Consider the following 6788-nt stretch of genomic DNA (forward strand, 5'->3'; position numbering starts at 1 on the left):
TATCAAATGTATCAACCCATGGAGGACTGGATTTGGAGTCACACTAAGAATGAAAGTGGAAAACCACACTACAGGCTGATCCAACTTTGATGTAATGTCCTTACATTAGGCTCAGTAGTGTGTGTGGCCTCCATGTGCCTGTATGACCTCCCTACAACGCCTGGGCATGCTCCTGATGAGATGGCGGATGGTCTCCTGAGGGATCTCCTCCCAGACCTGGACTAAAGCATCCGCCAACTCCTGGACAGTCTGTGGTGCAACGTGACGTTGGTGGATGGAGCGATACATGATGTCCCAGATGTGCTCAATTGGATTCAGGTCTGGGAAACGGGCAGGCCAGTCCATAGCATCAATGCCTTCCTCTTGCAGGAACTGCTGACACACTCCAGCCACATGAGGTCTAGCATTGTCTTGCATTAGGAGGAACCCAGGGCCAACCGCACTAGCATATGGCCTCACAGGGGGTCTGAGGATCTCATCTCGGTACCTAATGGCAGTCAGGCTACCTCTGGCGAGCACATGGAAGGCTGTGCGGCACCCCAAAGAAATGCCACCCCACACCATGACTGACCCACCGCCAAACCGGTCATGCTGGAGGATGTTGCAGGCAGCAGAACATTCTCCACGGCGTCTCCAGACTCTGTCACGTCTGTCACATGTGCTCAGTGTGAACCTGCTTTCCTCTGTGAAGAGCACAGGGCGCCAGTGGCGAATTTGCCAATATTGGTGTTCTCTGGCAAATGACAAACATCCTGCACGGTATTGGGCTGTAAGCACAACCCCCACCTGTGGATGTCGGGCCCTCATACCACCCTCATAGAGTCTGTTTCTGACCGTTTGAGCAGACACATGCACATTTGTGGCCTGCTGGAGGTCATTTTGCAGGGCTCTGGCAGTGCTCCTCCTGCTCCTCCTTGCACAAAGGCAGAGGTAGCGGTCCTGCTGCAGGGTTGTTGCCCTCCTACGGCCTCCTCCACGTCTCCTGATGTACTGGCCTGTCTCCTGGTAGCGCCTCCTTGCTCTGGACACTACACTGACAGACACAGCAAACCTTCTTGCCACAGCTCGCATTGATGTTCCATCCTGGATGAGCTGCACTACCTGAGCCACTTGTGCGGGTTGTAGACTCCGTCTCATGCTACCACTAGAGTGAAAGCACCGCCAGCATTCAAAAGTGACCAAAACATCAGCCAGGACGCATAGGAACTGAGAAGTGGTCTGTCACCACCTGCAGAACCACTCCTTTATTGGGGGTGTCTTGCTAATTGCCTATAATTTCCACCTGATGTCTATTCCATTTGCACAACAGCATGTGAAATGTATTGTCAATCAGTGTTGCTTTCTAAGTGGACAGTTTGATTTCACAGAAGTGTGATTGACTTGGAGTTACATTGGGTTGTTTAAGTGTTCCCTTTATTTTTTTTGAGCAGTGTATTTCAAATTACAATACAATAACAAAAAACATAGGACATCACTGCACATACAGTATGTTTTCTCTGAAGAAACATAAAATAACATTAAAAGTTGAATGATTTTATTGGTTACATACACGTGATTAGCAGATGTTATTGCAGGTGCAGAGAAAACCTGTGATAGATAGAGTTGTAAGAATACCGTTTTTTTTTTGTTATTGAAAAATTCTAGAGATGTTATTAAATATTGGTTTTCAAGTAAAAATATTTATTCGATTTGGGGACAGATTTCAAATATTTGTTTTTGTGTATACACAATTTACCAGAGATAATGAAAAAATGAATGACTAATTCAGTAGTTTTGTTTTCATTTGAATAATAAAATTGCACCCCTTCTGAAAAAACCTACACTCGATCCCTCCGATGTCAACAACTACAGACCAGTATCCCTTCTTTCTTTTCTCTCCAAAACTCTCGAACGTGCCGTCCTTGGCCAGCTCTCCCGCTATCTCTCTCAGAATGACCTTCTTGATCCAAATCAGTCAGGTTTCAAGACTAGTCATTCAACTGAGACTGCTCTTCTCTGTATCACGGAGGCCCTCCGCACTGCTAAAGCTAACTCTCTCTCCTCTGCTCTCATCCTTCTAGACCTATCGGCTGCCTTCGATACTGTGAACCATCAGATCCTCCTCTCCACCCTCTCCGAGTTGGGCATCTCCGGCGCGGCCCACGCTTGGATTGCGTCCTACCTGACAGGTCGCTCCTACCAGGTGGCGTGGCGAGAATCTGTCTCCTCTCACGCGCTCTCACCACTGGCGTCCCCCAGGGCTCTGTTCTAGGCCCTCTCCTATTCTCGCTATACACCAAGTCACTTGGCTCTGTCATAACCTCACATGGTCTCTCCTATCATTGCTATGCAGACGACACACAATTAATCTTCTCCTTTCCCCCTTCTGATGACCAGGTGGCGAATCGCATCTCTGCATGTCTGGCAGACATATCAGTGTGGATGACGGATCACCACCTCAAGCTGAACCTCGGCAAGACAGAGCTGCTCTTCCTCCCGGGGAAGGACTGCCCATTCCATGATCTCGCCATCACGGTTGACAACTCCATTGTGTCCTCCTCCCAGAGCGTTAAGAACCTTGGCGTGATCCTGGACAACACCCTGTCGTTCTCAACTAACATCAAGGCGGTGGCCCGTTCTTGTAGGTTCATGCTCTACAACATCCGCAGAGTACGACCCTGCCTCACACAGGAAGCAGCGCAGGTCCTAATCCAGGCACTTGTCATCTCCCGTCTGGATTACTGCAACTCGCTGTTGGCTGGGCTCCCTGCCTGTGCCATTAAACCCCTACAACTCATCCAGAACGCCGCAGCCCGTCTGGTGTTCAACCTTCCCAAGTTCTCTCACGTCACCCCGCTCCTCCGCTCTCTCCACTGGCTTCCAGTTGAAGCTCGCATCCGCTACAAGACCATGGTGCTTGCCTACGGAGCTGTGAGGGGAACGGCACCTCAGTACCTCCAGGCTCTGATCAGGCCCTACACCCAAACAAGGGCACTGCGTTCATCCACCTCTGGCCTGCTCGCCTCCCTACCACTGAGGAAGTACAGTTCCCGCGCAGCCCAGTCAAAACTGTTCGCTGCTCTGGCCCCCCAATGGTGGAACAAACTCCCTCACGACGCCAGGACAGCGGAGTCAATCACCACCTTCCGGAGACACCTGAAACCCCACCTCTTTCAGGAATACCTAGGATAGGATAAAGTAATCCTTCTCACCCCCTTAAAAGATTTAGATGCACTATTGTAAAGTGGCTGTTCCACTGGATGTCTTAAGGTGAACGCACCAATTTGTAAGTCGCTCTGGATAAGAGCGTCTGCTAAATGACTTAAATGTAAATGTAAATAAAATATTACATCTTTCATTGTAAATACATGGGTCTTATTAATTAAATAAAAAATTTAAATACTTAACCTGAGTGCGCAAGTCACACTCATAAAAAATGTGTATAATAGTTTCCCCTTCTTTATCACAGAAAAGGCATATGTCCTCAACAAGTTATTACAAAGTGAATTTCTGATAAACAAAATTTGTGAGGGCGCAACCAAGCTTTCTTCCATTCAATTTCAGTAATATATGCATTCCAGAAGAATGTCTCTATAGGAGAGATCTTGTTCTTGGAGTTAAAAAGTAATGTTATGAATGTATTATTACATGTATTATCCAGCAGGGGGCAACCTTCTAACATGAATCTTTATTATATTTATTTATTTATGTAACCTTTATTTAACTAGGCAAGTCAGTTAAAAACAAATTCTTATTTACAATGACAGCCTACCAGGGAAGAGTGGGTTAATTATTATTATTATTTTATTATACCTTTATTTCAACAAGGAGCACAGACTGAGACCAAGGTCCCTTTTACAGCTGGGCCCTGCATATACATGTTTGCACATACAGTTTAGGCACAATGATTTAAAAAACTAAACAAGACAAACAAAACAATCACAGATAATAGAAAAAATATTTAAAAAATACAACAACAGATTTAATTTACACATAGGTTATTCTACTAACAGCACAAGAACTTGCATTACCTGAAACAGCAATACAAAAATAAAAATGCTCCAATAAATATTTAAAATGAGCAAGGAGGACAAGAGTCTCAAGTTTAAGTTTAGTCTGCCGGCTATTCCATATGCAAGGAGCGTAACAGAAAAAGGTTTTAGGAATTCTGATTCTAATATTGATGAGCGATGAAAATAAGACGGTAGCTTATTCAGAAGTGCTTTATAGACAAACACGAGAGCATGTTGTTCTCATCTCACGGACAGCGAAGTCCAACCCACGTTATGATATAAAGCACAGTGGTGAATTCTGTAGCTAGCACCCGTAATAACCCAAGTGCGCAATGATAGCAAAGTAGCATCCAGCGATTTAAGTGTTGATGCCGTAGCATGCATGTAAATAATATCCCCTTAATCTATAACAGACATAAAAGTAGCTTGCACAATTTGTCTTCTATTTGTAGAGGACAAGCATGTCCTGTTTCTATAGATGGTCAGCCGTTGAAGCGATAGAGTACATGACAGTGTCATCAGCATATAAATTAATTTGACACTTTCTTATCTCATCACCGATATTGTTTATGTAGAGAGTGAACAGTAATGGACCAAGTATAGAACCTTGTGGTATCCCTTTAACCAACTCCAATGGCTCTGACTGGATGCCGTTGACTGTAACAGCCTGACTTCTATCCTTTAGATAGTCATGAAACCAACGACAGGCATCCAGTCCCAGTCCGATTGATGACAGCTTACCCAAAAGTATTGCATGGTCTACAGTGTCAAAAGCTTTAGATAAATCTATGAACAAGGCGGCACAGTACTTTCTATTTTCTAGGGTATTAGTAATATCATTTACAACACGTACAGTGGCCTTAATTGCACTGTGTTTAGGTCTAAAGCCAGATTGATTACTAGAAAGAATATTGTTAACAGTTAAAAAATATTGTAGTTGCCTATTCAACAGTGACTCTAGAATCTTAGCCAAACAGGAGAGCTTAGAGATGGGCCGATAATTATCCAACTCACTACCATCACCTCCCTTGAGGAGTGGTAAAACAAAAGCTGTTTTCCAAGATTTAGGAATCTTTCCTACGACAAATGTTTGATTAAAAATATGCATCACTACACCAGCAATAATAGGTGCCGCACACTATTATCAGTTTGTCAGCGCCTAATGATTTCTTAGAATCTATAGCAGATAGTGCAGATAAGACCTCATCTTCTGTGGCTTTTTGAAAATTGAAAACCGTCTTACTGTTTTCCACATCAGAAAAAGTCAGAGGGGCTGAAACTATAGACCAGTCAGGATCATGTTGGTCATTTTTTATTTCAAAAAGAAAACCAGCAGAAATAAAATGCTTTATTAAAAACATCACAAATTGCAGTTTGGTCACTGATGATCCCAAATTCCGATGTAATTTGCTTCGGCAGGGATGTCAAGGAGTTTCCTTGTTTAAGTGATTTGACAGTTTTCCAGAATTTAGCTGGATCACCAGCCGACTGTCATAGCATCAAGAAAATACCTAGATTTAGCCTTTTTTATTCCTCCGATCAATTTATTTCTCAATTGCCTAAAAAGCAGCCAATCAGCTGTTTCACCAGTTTTCCTCGCCAAGGCCCATGTGTCACACCCTGACCATAGAAAGCCTTTTTATTTCTCTATTTGGTAGGTCAGGGTGTGATTTGGCCGGGCATTCTACTTTTCTATTTCTTTGTTGGCCGGGTATGGTTCCCAATCAGAGGCAGCTGTCTATCGTTGTCTCTGATTGGGAATCATACTTAGGCAGCCTGTTTTCCACCCTATGTTGTGGGATCTTGTTTTTGCACAGTAGCTGTATAGCCCTGAAGAACTTTACGTTTGTTTTTCTTTTGTTGTTTTTTGGTGTTCATTTTAAATAAAGAAGTTGTACACTTTCCACACTGTGGTTTGGTCTCATTCCGACGACGGACGTAACAGAAGATCCCACCAAAAATGGACCGAGCAGCGTGGCCAGGAGGAGTGGACATGGGAGGACATCCTGGATGGAGAAGGACCCTGGACGCAGGCCGGAGAGTATTGCCGTTAAGTCAACCACGCAAGCACGAGAGGCAGCCCCAAAACTATTTTGGGGGGGGGCACATGGAGTGGGCGGCAGAGCCGAGGGGTGAACCAGAGCCAGTCAGGGAGTCGAGTGAGGAGCTCGGCGCATGATTCCGGAGAGAGTTGCTGGCATTGAGAGCGCTGCAGAGCGGGCGTGCTGAGGAGTGTGACACCAGTCCGGGTGTCAGGTTTACCGGTTTCACGCATCTGGCCTTCGGTGCGCTTCCCCAGTCCGGTGCGTCCTTTGTCTCCTCCACGCACTCGCCCTGGGGTGTGTGTCACCGTTCAGGCACCATGTTATGCGGTTCTACGCACCATGCCTCCAGTGCGCATTCACAGCCCAGTGTGTCCTATGCCAGCGCCCCGCACTTGCCAGGCTAAAGTGAGCATCCAGCCAGGATGTGTTGTGCCAGCTCTACGCTCCAGACCTCCAGTGCGCCTCCACAGGCCAGGACGTCCTATGTCTCCTCCCCGCACTCGCCCTGAGATGCGTGTCGTCATCCCGGTGCCACCTGTACCAGTCCCACGCATCAGGCCTCCAGTGCGCCTCCACAGTCCAGAGCTTCCAGCAACAGTTCCCAGTCCAGAGCTTCCGGCGACAGTTTCCAGTCCCGAGCTTCCGGCGACAGTTTCACAGTCCGGAACCTCCAACGACGGTCCACAGTCCGGAACCTCCTGAGGTGGTCCACAGTCCGGAACCTCCTGAGATGGTCCACAGTCCGGAACCT

Source organism: Oncorhynchus nerka, linkage group LG19 (assembly GCF_034236695.1).
Source record: "Oncorhynchus nerka isolate Pitt River linkage group LG19, Oner_Uvic_2.0, whole genome shotgun sequence".
NCBI lineage: Eukaryota > Metazoa > Chordata > Actinopteri > Salmoniformes > Salmonidae > Oncorhynchus > Oncorhynchus nerka.